A 15,111-nucleotide genomic window follows, 5' to 3' on the forward strand; every position below is an offset into this window, starting at 1 on the left:
CAGATCCGGTCACATTGGCAGACGGGGGTCTTGAGTTTCGCTGGAGCTGCTACGCCACAGATGTTGGCAACTCTGGACATGCTAGGAATGACCAAAGTTTACACAGTCACCTTGATGGTTGGGACCAACGACGTGTCGAGAGGAGAAGCAAGGAAAGTGACGAGGCTAGGCGACAAGATAAATTGCCTTCTTGAGGAGCTGAGGATCCAAATGGATCCCATCCTGTTGACGATATGCACGGTCCCCTATAACATGATGTTTGATCAACACTCCCTAGAGATGAACCAGAGGGTGCGGAGCCTGAACAAGGCGATCAGAGAAATACACCGAAACAGTGTGCTTCCTCTCAGGCTGTTAGACGTTGCAGAACGCATGGAGAACAAGGGATTCCCTGAAGACACCTCGAAAGATGGAATCCATTTCGATAGGCCAAGGGGAGCTGAGTGGCTGAACGACGTCTTCCAGGTTCACATAAACACGCTAGAAGCGGACCTGCTGGAGACAGCCCAATTCACTTTAGGGCCACCTCCCAACCCGCCATTCCTTGCCTCGAGGGCCTTGGCTGGTCGATTGGGAGCGAGAGTTGATACTAGAGATAGCTCGAGGAGCAATCAGACCCGATTGCAGAGTGCCACACCAATGGAGTCGGAGGAGGTAGAGTCATCAACACCTCCGACCTCGGCGATGTCCTCCGTGGTGGTGGCAGATGGCAGGAGAGAAAAGAAGTCTAGGGAGACTACCCGCTTGAGATATCCTGAGAAGGTGAAGGAACTGGATCTAGAGACTTTGGAATGCAGACGAGAGTTGGCGGAAACCCTGGGGATTGAACGAGTGTCGCATGAGGACTTGAATAGACATCATTGCGTAGACTGGTTGAAAGCACACGAGGCGCATTTCTCGAGAACGAAGTTAATGGAGACTACAGACCTGACTGGAATTCCCACAAAAACGATCATGGGACCCATTAACTACAGGCCTCTTAAGCAGCTAGGGAGTCCTGGACTTATAGCAGAACCTCCCAAGCACCGAACTGGCATCGCCAGGATCAAGTTGGCAACCCCGGCGCAATTGAAGGTAGTAGACAAGCTGCTCAACCCGGGGGGGATGGAGTTGCCTGACGCTGCTTACGAAGGTCCAAGGCTGGCAGAGGATCCCAGGTACGGGAAGCCCTGTGGTGGCACCCAATTGGCCAAGACTCTGGCAGTTTATGATAGAGCAGATCCAGCTGCTGCAAGAGTGATCATTGTGGCGGGATCAGACTTCGAAGGAACGTCTCCCAAGTTGTTCTGGCCGGAGACTCTGGTATACTCTTTGCCAGGAGCCGAATTGAACCAGATGTTGACCCTAGTGGTGGCAATAAAGTCGGAGATGCCCTGTGAACCTGAGCTGTTATTGTTTGCAGGAATGAATGACCACCTGCACGCGATGGGACTTCTTGAGCAACTGAAGGGCAAAGAGATTCCGACATCAAAGAAGATATGGGAGGCTATTCAGGCTTTATTTGCGGCGATGAATGAGGTACAAGAAAACGTAGCCTCGAGATTTGGGTCCAAGACAAAGGTGGTGTTTACCACATCCCCAGGATACGCCAGCATGCCACCCGCCCTACAATTCGTGTATGCGGTCTTAATCTTGATAGCGGAAGGGAGTGAATGGCGGATTCTGATGGCAGCCCCCAATCGAGAGCTGGAGCCAGTAAACTTGAGACTTTACAGATCAGAATTACCAGCGGCATGGGCTGACATATCTCATGCGCTGAGGGGCTTTTACGGACTAGCCGATGTCTTGATTGTATTGGATGAGGTACTCTTGCTAGAGATATCGAACTTTGCTAGACAACTCAAGTTCAGCCCAGTCATCGGGGACGATCACCCGGCGATAAACCAGTTGACGGCCAGCCTGTGGTTCCGGAGTATGGATGTGAAAGTCGCAAATTCCACCAGCAGGACTAGAGGACCCAGCAACGAGAGAAGAAATGTGGTCGAGACGGAGAAACAGTTAGAATCGATGAAATATCGCTTGACCCAAGAGAATGGCTGGTGGCCATTCCTGACACCAAGGCTGGAGAACGCCACGAATAAAACGAGGGAGGAAGCACCACTCCTCGTGAAACAAATCTGGAGTTTTCTAGAGAAGCAACTGGAGCTAGCTGAAAGGAGAGACATGACGGTGGTTAGATTTGTCTCGGCCGCCAATGAAGTGACGATTGGAGGATTTTGGAGAGAGCACGCCAACGGCGAATTGAAAACTAGGAGAGATTACGAGATTCTCAAGTTCTTGAGTCCTTGCTGGGAGAGAGAATTCTTGGCAGGAGTGTTCGGCACCACGGCGACTATCTTCGGAGCCTTCGTGCAGGAGATACTGGGCATGCCCATCAGCCTGCTCTTGGCCCTGTATTTGGTCTACCCCAGATACTTGTTCAATATGGGTCCAGCATATATGTTTAGTCGGGGAGTGGAGACACTTCGAGTTGATGGGTATCTGGCACTAGTGCTCTTGACCCATGGGGAATTGGTGTCGTTTCATCGGTTAATGGAATATGGAGAACCTCTGTCTATGGGGAAAGTCCACACGAGCATTGAAACCAGCTCCTACAAGTGCGCCGCAGGGTTGAAGACACTGCTGGTGCAATACCTCATGATGCAGAATCGATACATGACGGGTGAAGATGAAAACCCAACCTCGAGAGAAGAATGGGAGAAGGCGAACAGAGGGATGCCTCTGTTAACGGACCTGTGTCTGGCAATGAGGTCGGACCCAATGGGGATAATCCGAGGTCTGGAGGAGGTGGTGACCTGCATCTATGGTCCAGCAGTAACGTACGCGTTTCCAGATCCCCTGGTGATAACGTATCGTCACTCGGTGACGCACTTGAGTCTCATCAGCGTACTGGATGGTGCAGCACTGAATTGGTGTCAGCAGGAAGTGCTCAGGGCGCGTATGAGCAACACGGTACTCTTCGGAAAAGTGAAAGATGCTGAGATGATGGTGTGCAATTTCAGGGGACAAATGCAATGCAGAATGGGAGGCAAGCGAGAGGGCCCTATTGAAATGTATCCCAAATTCTGGAACTTGAACCCATTGACGGCGGACGGACGAGAAATCTTGAGAATTCCTGCCTGGAAGGAGTGCTTCGCACTGGTGAAGAGGGAGCTAGAGACCATAATGGAGAAAGAAATCCTCCCGGCAACCATCCCTGAGTTCCCAATAGTCAGGAGGATGACCTTAGGTATGAATAGTCCCTTGGTAGTTCCCTCCATAATGGCGAGGATGAGGGCGGAGGAAACGCAGAAGGATTTCACTGATGGCTGGGACCCCCTGTTCATTGGCTACACGGCGGCGGTCTATTTCCATACCAGCGAGATGAAGGTAAATTCGTGGACGACGCAAGCGAAAAAGAGTAGAGGTTCGCAGCCCCCAGGGTATGAGGTGAGGAAAGTCTTGAGAACTCTTGAGAAGGAGGGACTTGATAACATGTTGCCCATATGGGATGATGGCAGGATGATCGTGATGGAGGGGCACGTCGCACTGGTGGACGACATGAAATTTGCCACGAGAAAATATAAGGCGCCCTATGGCTTGGAACAGGTGGAAATAAGACAGGAAGGAACAGAGCTAGATGCAGCAGGTCAACTGCACGTAGCACTGACGGAATACAAGAAGCTGGATCCTGCGACACCATCACCACTGTCCGTGGACACGCCTGGAGACAAGAGGAGCGGACCCGTTGAGGATCGATTCAAAAGAATTCTTGAGAGAAGAAGAAATGAATCGGAGGAAGAAAGTATGGATGAAACTCTCAGTGAAGCTGGAGAGGACATGGAGGTGGGGAATACACCTGAACCAGGGCCATCAGGGGAGGAACTCACCACTCAAGAGCTGTTGAAAGACTTGAGCGAAGAGAATTGGGCAGATACTGCCACACCACCTCTGAACCCGTCCCCGCGGAAGAACCTAGAATTGCCATTGGCAGGTGAGACCTTCAATATGGGGATGTTACTCTTGAGCTCGGAGGAAAGGGGGAAGAACACGTTCGAAGGGAACAGGGACATATTCTTGGGATCTCTCGAGGATGACGCTTGGCAGGAGTTCCTGGAGGAATTCAATCGAGAAGTGGGCAGCGAGACGACGCTGGACAAGTTCAAGAAGGAACTGTGGGACGCAGTAGTAAGATTCGGGGAACCGCTCCTGATAGGAACGGGCCTGGACGAGAAAGCAAGAAAAGAGCTGCTGAACAAGCTAGTGGAGCTGAGGAACGCACGATCGAAGACTAGAAAAGAGAAATGTGAGGACAGCTCTACTCTGAAACGAAAAACTGTGGATAAAATGGTTGATGATATAAAAAGGGATAAGGTTGGGACTAGTAATATGATTAAAAGTACTAATATCCTTAAGGCTCGAGCAGGGGGGAGGCAAGAGTTGGAAGGAGTGGATGGAGAGGTAGAATCAATGATGATAGCCACCACACCCTCGAGCAGAGACGTGAAGACTCGCAAGAGGAAGAGAGAAGTGGAAGGATGGGGTAGTCCTTCAGTGGATGCTGTTTCGGAGGGAAACTTGAGGGAGACGGCGCCCATCGTTTTGGCCCGATGCAAGACGGCGGCATACAAGAACAGCTCGGAACTCAGGAAACCACTTGAAGTAGAAAAGGAAATAGAGGTTTCCACCAGTTCTACGTCAGAAGAAGACTTCAAGCCTCAGAAGGTAAACGTGAAGAGAGGTTCAACGAACGGACAGGTAGGGGAAGTGGAGATCGGCAAAGAATGGATCTCGAAGGCACATCAGGACATGAGCAAACAAGTGACGAGTGATCCATTGGAGAGGAACAAGACGAGGAACACTTCCCGGACGTGGTGGGTGGCCCTCGAAACATTGAAGGAAATGGAGGACTGCTTGAAGAAGTTGGATAGTGGAATAGCTCGCAGGCGACGCAATTGGGCCACCCAGCAGAAAGCCGAGGTTAATAAGATAGAGATGGCGAGTCATCTGAAGAGGTCCTGGCAGAGTTTGTTGAAGGATCATTTTGAAGAGGCGATGAGAACATCCTCATCAGCACCGCCACTAATGGCGAATCCCTTCGTTAGAACTGCGGGACAATTAATGTTCACCTGGAGTCTGGTGGGAATAGAGTTGGAGACATTGACCTCGTATGACAGGCTGAAGTTGGGAAGCAAGAAGCTAGAGGTGTATCAGACACTGATGCAACACGTGGCCAGGGACAATTCAGGCTTGAGCCTGGCTAGAAGAAAAGATGCCACATGTTTCTTGAGATGGACAATGTCTATGATGTCTGATAGCACCATCCTGGCATGCCACCAGAGAGCAAGTGGAAGTAAAACCATGGAGAGAAGAGTCTCAACGATCATCTTGAACGTATATCAGAGTACAGGAATAGAGAAAGAAGATAGCTCCAGAGTATCCTTGGAGAACCATCGAAAGCTGGACGAGGTACGGAGGTTCTCTAATAAGAAGTTCGAGGAAGAACATGATGTTCACCGTAACCTGGCCTCGTCAGAACAATACTCGAGACTCAGTGAGAAGGGGGAATACCAATATGTGTCTGGAGTGATGGGAATAGCCTACAATCCCTTCTTAGACTCGGAAGCTGGAGGAGCCCACAGAAACCATGAGGTAGCGGAGCTACTGAAGTTTTGGACAGAAAGGATAATGGAGATAGACGCAGTGGAGAAAGAGGGGCCGAGCCTGGGCCTGATTCTTGAGAAAACGCCAGAGGTGATAAGCATACCGCGCTCAAACAAGAGAGTTGAAGTGAACATGGGCGGTGGAAATGGCTTGTTAACCACGAACTTGGGAGTGATATGGAAGCTACTAAGACCCTCCTGGTGTCCACATCCCCATTCGAGTCTAATCGAGGAAACCACCGAGCGAGTGAGGTTAGCCCCAACGGAAGATGAAGATCTGGCGAAGTTGAGTGTGCTACATAAGTTAATCACACCCCAGATGCAAGAACCAAGCGAAAGGACGAGCGACCCCGGGTCAACAAAGAAATTGGAGCCGGGTAGCTGTCTGGATTCGACGTGTGGGAACGGAGAGCACATCTGCGATGGACGGTCATGCGTCAGAATACTGTCGTTTCAAAAAGAAGATCTGGTCACTTGGTTCGAAGACATCACAGAAAGGGAGAAAAGTGAAGTGCAAATAATAGCGGAATGTTACGCGAGAACCACGGTGAATATAGCGACAGCTCTCGGATTCTTCTCGAGAATGTGTGATCTGCAGGCACTGGAGAGACTGGAGTCTGAGCATCATTTAGTGACGGCGTTGAGCGTAGAATCATGGCCCGGGGTGTTGCAGGTGACTCAAAAACACATCCGGAGCTGGAAGGTTGGTCTTGAGGCGGAAATGGGATTTCCCTTGAGCGAAGCTTATGGCTTGCCATTGAACGCGAAGTCGCTGATAGGGTCAATGATGGCCAACTTGTGCGGAAGTCACTACCCGCTACACATGGCGATGGTGGAAGTGTCCAGCCAGAGAATACTGGTGGACAAGGCCTTCTCAGTGCCCAAGTGCGTGAGGTTGGCTCGGATATCGCATCACTCGCACAAGTTGTTGAGAAAAATCAAAGGGACAGTACCAAAAGAATTGAGAGATGACTTGAGCGAAATCTGGGGAGAAGATCTTCTGAAGTTGGAAAGAGAAAACACAAGCGATCACGAGAGACAAAACGTGATCGGGAAACCTGTGGGAAGTACTCCAAACCTGGAAGACAATGACACGATGCACGAGAAAATGATGGAGCTTGAGCCTCTCTTGGAAGCCTCAGGGGAGCGTAATCTCAGGAGCATTGAGATCTCTCATGGGGAATGCCCATGCCACTGTTTGGCACAAACGGTGTGGTATCCAGATCACAAGAACCTTTGCCTGGTGTGGGATGTGGAAGAGATTCGGTCGATCGGACTGCCGGATCACCGGCAGAAGGTGACGCTCTTAGTAGTGAGCACGATGTTAGCTCTGAGATGGATAGAAGAGAATATAACGAAGTATCGGGAGGCGACGACACCAACGGCTGAGTCAATATACGCGATAGACTACAGCAGGAGACTTGAGTTGTTTGAGACTGCGTGCAAAGTATTCGCCATACCAACGGAAGTCAGGCACGTATGGAGTCGCTTGAGGTACTTTCCATGGTTTCGGGCGACACTGACGTCTTGGTTGTACAGGGCAACGAAAGATCACATGAGAAAACATCAAAAGGAGTATCGACAGTTCCAGGCCGAGATTGGGCCGGAAGCTTTCAAGAGACCCCTGCTAACCCATCGTAATGCGATCACGACGGGATGGAAGAGAGTGGGTAAGATGTCTAGAGACAATACCAAAGCGAGGGAGTCGATACTAGAGGAAGACCTGGCGAAGAACGTGAGCTTGAGCCTGCACAACTCCTTTTGTTTGAACCGAGAAGCTAGGGTGAAGGCACTACCCAACCAGGCAAAGAGATTGCAGGAGCAGAGAGAATGGATGCGATCTTATGAACAACTGAAGGCTTGGGAGGAGATTGTGATTAGTTCCGATGATGAAGAGGAACTGTTGAGACAGTTTGCCGCATCTAGCACTTCAGGATGCAGTACATCCAAGGCGAAGAGCACGAGGTGAATGGGCAAATCGGATGGATCTTGAGTCTTGAGAGGGAAGGGGGGCTTGAGTGTGAATCCGAGTGAAACTTGGATTCACGAAAAAGAAATTTTAACAAAGTAAATATTGTTACTAATATACTATATCTATTATATAAATCGAAATGCTGCATGACAACTTCCTGATTGAATAGGACAAAAGAATTTTTAAAATGATTGGCTTGAAAAGCGAAAAATTCAAAGGTGCAGGTAAATGCAGATTTTGATTGCTGTTTAGCAATAGTGTGAAAATTTTAAATGGTCGTGAATTTTGGGGTGTAGATAATCTTAAATCTGCTGCAAACTTCTGTAAATGACCACTGGCACTGTATCTTGAGCAACACTCGGTTTTTCTGGGACTCACTGGCGGAAGACAGCGCGCGATGAGGACATCGATCTCGAGTCCGGGGAGTATGTGCCAGTCGGTCATATTTGGAAGTTTGACCTTGAGAAGAGCAGAAAATACTTGATTTTGGAGAGAAATTTTATTTTTCAAAAATTCGAATGGAACATGTCATGCACGATTTTCTCGCGACAACTGAAAATCAGAAAAAGAAATCAGAACAATTTTAGAGCAATTGCGGGAAAGTTAGAAAGTAAAAACGAGTGGGAAATTGCTATTCGCAATTTCCGTCTATATATAATCGAGAGTAGAGCTGTCCTACTTGAAATAGAAGACAGAGTATCCCCGAGGGAGCGATTACTAAAGTTGGACCAGAGTGAACCTTCAGCGGAAAGGCGGACAACTAGAGTGTCCCAACGGTCCAAGAGAACTCAAATTCTAGAGCATGAACTTATCCTTGCTGTCTAAACTATAAAACATTAAACTTCTCTTAGTCATTTATTTCTTGAGTTAGTTACTGACTGGATTATTTTCCCAATTCTTGAGCGTGCTGCTATGTGAGTACAAATTTAATTTCTAGAGTGTGTTTTATGATTGTTATGTTGAGATAAGGCGAGTTTTAGGTTGATCCATCTGAAATGGATCAAAGTCACACTGTCTAATAAAAAGTAACCTAACGGATTGTTCCAACCCGGTTTTTAACGGCGTTCATGTATTTTGGGTATCTAGAGACCTAAGTATGGGGACGTTTCTAATTCTAGAGTGGGGGGATATTTTAGTAGTAGCCTTTAAGCTGTAACGGGTCGTAGTCTCATGTCATAAGCGAACCGAACTGGCTCCGACCGTTCTTGAGGTGGGAAAACACAAGAGATAGTGTCCCTGACCCTTGAGCCAGTGGTTATAGGGCCTATTTTTCTTAAGCCTCATGTGTGACTGCAGTAGACGAATGTTACACTTGCCAGTTGATTTTCTGGTCTGTCTAGGGCTAAGTAAAAAGTTACTATTTTTAGGCCATCAGTCGAACGACTTTTGATCAGCTTTCGTTTACATGCGAACACAACCACATAACTGAGTCTCGGATCCTCAGACTACGTGATTGCTATTAAAAACACGGCTCGAATACCCTATTTTAATGTTTTTTTGTGACAGTTCCCAAATATGTAAGACTGGCTCGGATGTCGCATCACTCACACAAGCTGTTGAGGAAGATCCGAGGGACAGTGCCGAAAGAACAGAAGGACGACTTGAGTGCTCCAAACCTGGAAGAGATCGACGCGATACACGAGAAAATGATGGAACTTGAGCCTCTACTAGAAGCCTCGGGAGAAGGCAATCTTAGGAGCATCGACCTCACACATGGGGATTGTCCATGCCACTGTCTGGCGCAAACAGTGTGGAACCCGGACCACGCCAATCTCTGCCTGATCTGGGATGTGGAGGAAATCAGGTCGTTGGGACTGCCCGATCATCAGCAAAAGGTGACCATCTTGGTGGTGAGCACGATGCTGGCCCTACGATGGATTGAAGAAAATGTAACAAAGTATCGGGAATCGAAGACGCCAACGGCGGAGTCGATTTACGCGATAGATTACAGCAGGAGACTTGAGTTGTTTGAGACTGCATGCAAGGTATTCGCCATACCAATGGAAGTCAGACACGTATGGAGCCGCTTAAGGTTCTTTCCTTGGTTTCGCGCGACGTTATCGTCCTGGTTATACATAGTAACGAAGGATCATATGAGGAAATATCAAAAGGAGTATCGACAGTTCCAGGCCGAGATAGGACCGGAGGCCTTCAAGAGACCTCTGCTGACCCATCGAAATACGATCACGACGGAGTGGAAAAGAGTTGGTAGAGTATCCAGAAACAACACTAGAGCGAGGGAGTCGATACTAGAGGAAGACCTGGCGAAGAATGTAAGCCTGAGTCTTCACAATTCCTTTTGTTTGAACCGAGAGTCGAAGGTGAAGAGTTTACCAAATCAAGCGAAGAGATTGCAGGAGCAAAGGGAGTGGATGCGATCCTATGAACAGCTGAAGGCTTGGGAGGAGATCGTGATCAGCTCCGATGATGAAGAGGCACTATTGAAACAGATCACAGCGTCAAATATATCTGGGTCTGGTACCTCGAAGGCGAAGAACACGAGGTAAGCCGGTGGCTCAAAAGGGAATTCTAGAGTCTTGAGTCTTGAGAGGGAGGGGGCTCGAGGGTGAACTCGGATGAAATCAGGGTTCACCAAAAAGAATTTTTAACAAATGAGGTATTGTTATTAATATGCTATATCTATTATATAAATCAAAATGCTGCATGACAATTTTATGATTGAATAGGACAAAAGAAATTTTAAATTACTAGCTTAAAAAGCGAGAATTCACAAGTGCAGGTGTGTGCAGATTTTGATTGCTGTTTAGCGATAGTGTGAAAATTTTACATGGTTGTGAATTTTGGGGTGTAGATAAACTTAAGTCTGCTGCAAACTTCTGTAAATGACCACTGGCACTGTATCTTGAGTGACACTCGGGTTTCTGGGGATTCACTGACAGAGGCAGCACGCGATGAGGACATCGATCATGAGTCCGGGGAGTGTGTGCCAGTCGGTCATATCTGGAAGTTTGAACTTGAGGGACACGAATATACGTGATTTTGGAGTGAAGTTTTATTTTTCAAAAATTCGAATGGAGCCTGTCATGCTCAGTTTTCTCGCGACAACTGAAAACATAAAATGAAAAACCAGAACGACCGAATTAACAATAGCGGGAAAGTTGTCGTATATATAGTGGGAAATCGCTATTCGCAATTTCCATCATAGAAAACGAGAGTAGAGCTGTCCTATCTGACATAGGAGACCAAACGAACAAGGGAGGAGAGCCAAAATCAACTGGACCAGTGTGAACTTTGAACGGAAAGGCGGACAAGTGAAGTCTCCCAATGGTCCAGAGTCAAAACTATATTCTTGAGTTAAAACTTACTTCCCTTGATTGGGACTCATCATTAGAAAACTTCTTGAGTTACATTTGATTATATTTATGCCGGAGTCGTTAATTAGTTCAATTACTCTGTGTCTCAAGCGTGCTGCTATGTGAGTACTAAATTTAGTTTTCTCGAGTGTGTTTTATGATTGTTATGTTGAGATAAGGAGAGTTTTAGGTTGATCCATCTGAAATGGATCAAAGTTCCACTGTCCAATGAAAAGTAACTTAACGGATTGTTCCGACCCTGTTTTTAACGGCGTTTGTGTATTTTGGGTATTTCGAGACCTAAGTATGGGAACGTTCTTCGTTTCTAGAGTGGGGGGATATTTTGGTATTAGCCTTTAAGCTGTAACGGGTTCTAGTCTCATGTCGCAAGCGAACCGAATTGGCTCCGACCGTTTTTGAGCTAGAAAAACACAAGAGATAGTGTCCCTGACTCTTGATCCAATGGTTATAGGGCCTATTTTTCTTAAGCCTCACGTGTGAGCGAAGTAGGCGACTGTTACATAGTGTTTTTATGGCGCTCCTGAGTGTTTTTACGACATCATGACTACGGAGTCGAACCCACTTGACACAGCTCCGGGCTGCATGCCCATTCTAGAGTACCGGTGGTACGGTTCAGCGGGAACATGTAAACCTTCCGGTTGTACCGTGATAGCTTCTTAGGAAAACTTGAGAAAACTTCCCTGTATGCTCCCCGAACGAGGCCTAGCTAACCCATTAAAGGGGGGTAACTAGGGGGACAAAAACAAGAGCAAAAAGACTAAAAGCGAAACAAAAACAAGAAAAAAGTATAGAAAAAGGAACAAAAACCATAAAACGAAAAAAACAGTGACTTTGATACCAGATCAGTTGGATCAAACCTTTATATTAATTAAATAGTATACCCATACTGTTTTATAAGACCGATCGTTTCGATCAATCTAGCAATCTAAACCAGTGACTTCAATAAGGTGCCCGAGTGGGGGGCGTTGTTAAGGGTTTTCAGATAGCTTGCAACCTAGCCGGACCACTAGGAGACTTGACTGGAGGGTTCGTCGCTGAAACGCTTGCTGATCATGATGGTCTCATGCCTTTAACAGGCCCACCCAGGAGCGCCATAAAATCGTCTATGTAACATTCGCCCAAATACTACACAGCGACGGAGCGTAGAAAAAGTAGCTATTAACGAAAAATGGCAGGCGTCAATTTCCTTAATCCTACTCGTTTTTCACCGTCTCGACCTTGCCAGTTGACTTTCTGGTCTGTCTAGGGCTAAGTAAAAAGTTACTATTTTTAGGCCATCAGTTAAACGACTTTTGATCAGCTTTCGTTTACATGCGAACACAACCACATAACTGAGTCTCGGATCCTCAGACTACGTGATTGCTATTAAAAACACGGCTCGAATACCCTATTTTAATATGTTTTTGTGTGACAGTTCTATATTAAATCCATTGGAGATGGATTGACCCTTTCCTCTTTCTAGCTACTCATATTCTAAAATATCAAATAATACCGGTGTTAATTCAAAGTTCTACGACATCCAAGTAGCTACAAAGTCAGTTTTATATAGTCCCTTCACATACAACAGTCTCTAGGGGACCAAGCCTCCGCTCCCGTGTTCTTCCCGAGATAACGCTGTTATCTCTCCCAATTTGTGGCACGGGAGGGTTCCGTGGAATATTCCTTCCCCACTGAAGCTTCCTTCTCCGCTACATTCCACTGCTAAGAATCTTATCGTGTGTTATTGCCCCGATAAGAGGCTTCGTTTTTCTCGTTCTTTCGTGCGACTGTTTTCTGCTATCTCTGTCGTTGTTGTGTTTTTTCGTCCTTTTTAGTCAAAATGGTCGTCTTTTTGTATTTCTCAGAAATATTGGCCCGTCATTCGTAATTTTAAAAATTCAAATTTTCGGAATATCTAGACCCTCCTTTGCAGTACTTTTTCGTTACTAAGGCCTTTATTCGTTTTTTTTGTCCCGCCGGAAGGTCACGCTGGGCCAATCCGGCAGAATGGCACAAACTCTCCGGAAAAGTCCCCATCAATGTCCCTATTGATCGCGTAACACCGGGTTATCGTCAAGTGGTACTCCAGTTTTCTATAATAGATCTTACAAATCGCATAAGAAAATGAAATTTATCTACTCCACCTCAACTCACTACGTGTCACAAATGGTATCGTACTACATCTCACTGCCTTTCAACATTTTCACAAAATTTGCACCATGAGGAGTGTCCTTGATAAAATTTCTTTTCTGACTACTTACGTCATCTTGCCATAAAACTTCTTTTCGCTCTTTGTGATTAAAAAGTTGGGACGTGGCACGGCCCGCACCCGTTAAAATTAACTTAACGTCACTCACCAAGTATAATCAGTTATTTATGCGGTCCTTTCAATATTAAAACTAAGAAACTCTGTGGCTAGGAAAGTTATTGAGTTACTCACCCTTTCCGAGCGAGTTTACCCAAACTTACCATGTCGCCACACAGTGAAATTGTGTCTTACACAGGTTAAAAACTTCAATCGTGTTTAAATAGGTAAATATACTCACCTATGTTCTATATATATACATAAGTAGCATAACTAAAACTTTCTTTCAACAATTTTAACAATTGCAACAATTTTCAAAGTCTGGTTTGACCAAACTAGATCAAAACAAAAAGTTTAACAAGTTCAATAATCAAACTTGGTTGATTGGTTCAAGTTTTAACACACAAAGACAATCAAGTTTTGTCTCCTTCTCTTCTTTTCTTGCTCACGTCTTAACTTGTCCTCTTCGTTCCATCATCTTCCTTCCATTGCTTCTCCATCCTGATCATCAGCTTCACTGTCTTCTAGGACTTTCTCCAGCATGTCCATGGAGTTGCAGGCCGTGCCCCAACTCTCCTGTTCCAACAGCCTCGGTTTGCAACAAGGTAGCAAGTCCACATTCACCTTTTGCTCCCGGTTCCTGCAAAAGCTGTTGTGAAGACACAGGCTCACATTTTGTTCTAGGTCAGCTCTTAAGACCTCTTTCTCCTCATCTTCAGTTACACAAGGCGCTCCAGCTACTCGCTTCACCGCCGTGGTGACCGCGTTTCTGTGCGTTAGGAATGCTCTCTTATATGCTCCCGGTCCTATATCTAGCTGGAAAGATTGATAGGCTTCCGTGTTCCTCGACATGTGACGCTTCGCGCGTTCATACATCCATGACTTCATTACTGCACGGAACCAAGGCATCAACCTTTGCCTTGACCATATTCTTTCAATGGCTTTGGTTATTCTCAGAACCTTGCAGGTGGTTCTGAAAAGATCCAATTCACGGCTCATCTTCACGTTGCTCAGCTGCTCAGGAGTCGGCACGGCCGTCTCCTGTTCACATGTGTCCGCGTTAGCCTCCAACCATCTCACTGCCAGCATGGCACTAACCACGACGATTGACACCTGTTGATTCTGATCGGGCAACCCCGTAGAGTACAACTCCTCCACGTCCCATACTAGCATCAGATTCCCGCGTTTGGGGTACCATAACGTCTGCGCCAAGCAGTGGCAAGGATACTCTCCATGGGTTCTCACTATGTTCCTTCGGGTCCGATACCCTGAGGCTCCCAGCAACGGTTCCGCCTCCATCATAATTCTGTGTAAATCGGCTTTCTCTTCTATGGTGGGGAATTCAGTGGGTAACGCTCCACTCGCTTTCTGCTTTTGGATTTCGCTCACATTACCTTCGTTCAATCTCAGGAACTCTTCACCCACTATGTCTTGCAACTCGCCTTCAGATCTCTTCGGGACTGCCCGAAAGATCTTCGCCAACAAATCATATGACCTCTCCGACATTCTGGCCAACCTCATGCACTTTGGCACAGAGAAAAGTTGGTCAATCAACACCTGCTGCGTCCTCGCATCCATCACCACTATGTGCGTAGGATACCTACTATTGCAATGTGGCGCGGAGCTTGAACCCACCAGATATTTTGAACCAGTAGGTTTATGATAGGCTTCACTATCCTTCAGATTCATTTCGTTTTCCAGAGCTTCTCGCCAGCCTCCGATCCTCTGCTCTGTCTGCAATGCTCCAGGGAATACTTCCACGCTGAGGGACGTCACTAGCTCATGGGCACGCTCCAGGCGCTCAAGCGATTCTATCGAACTCGTCATGCTACAAAATCCCAAGGCTGTGGTCAAGTTTACCTCCGTCACCCCATGACA

The sequence above is a fragment of the Symsagittifera roscoffensis genome, chromosome 5, assembly GCF_963678635.1.
Source record: "Symsagittifera roscoffensis chromosome 5, txSymRosc1.1, whole genome shotgun sequence".
NCBI classification, from domain to species: Eukaryota; Metazoa; Xenacoelomorpha; order Acoela; family Convolutidae; genus Symsagittifera; species Symsagittifera roscoffensis.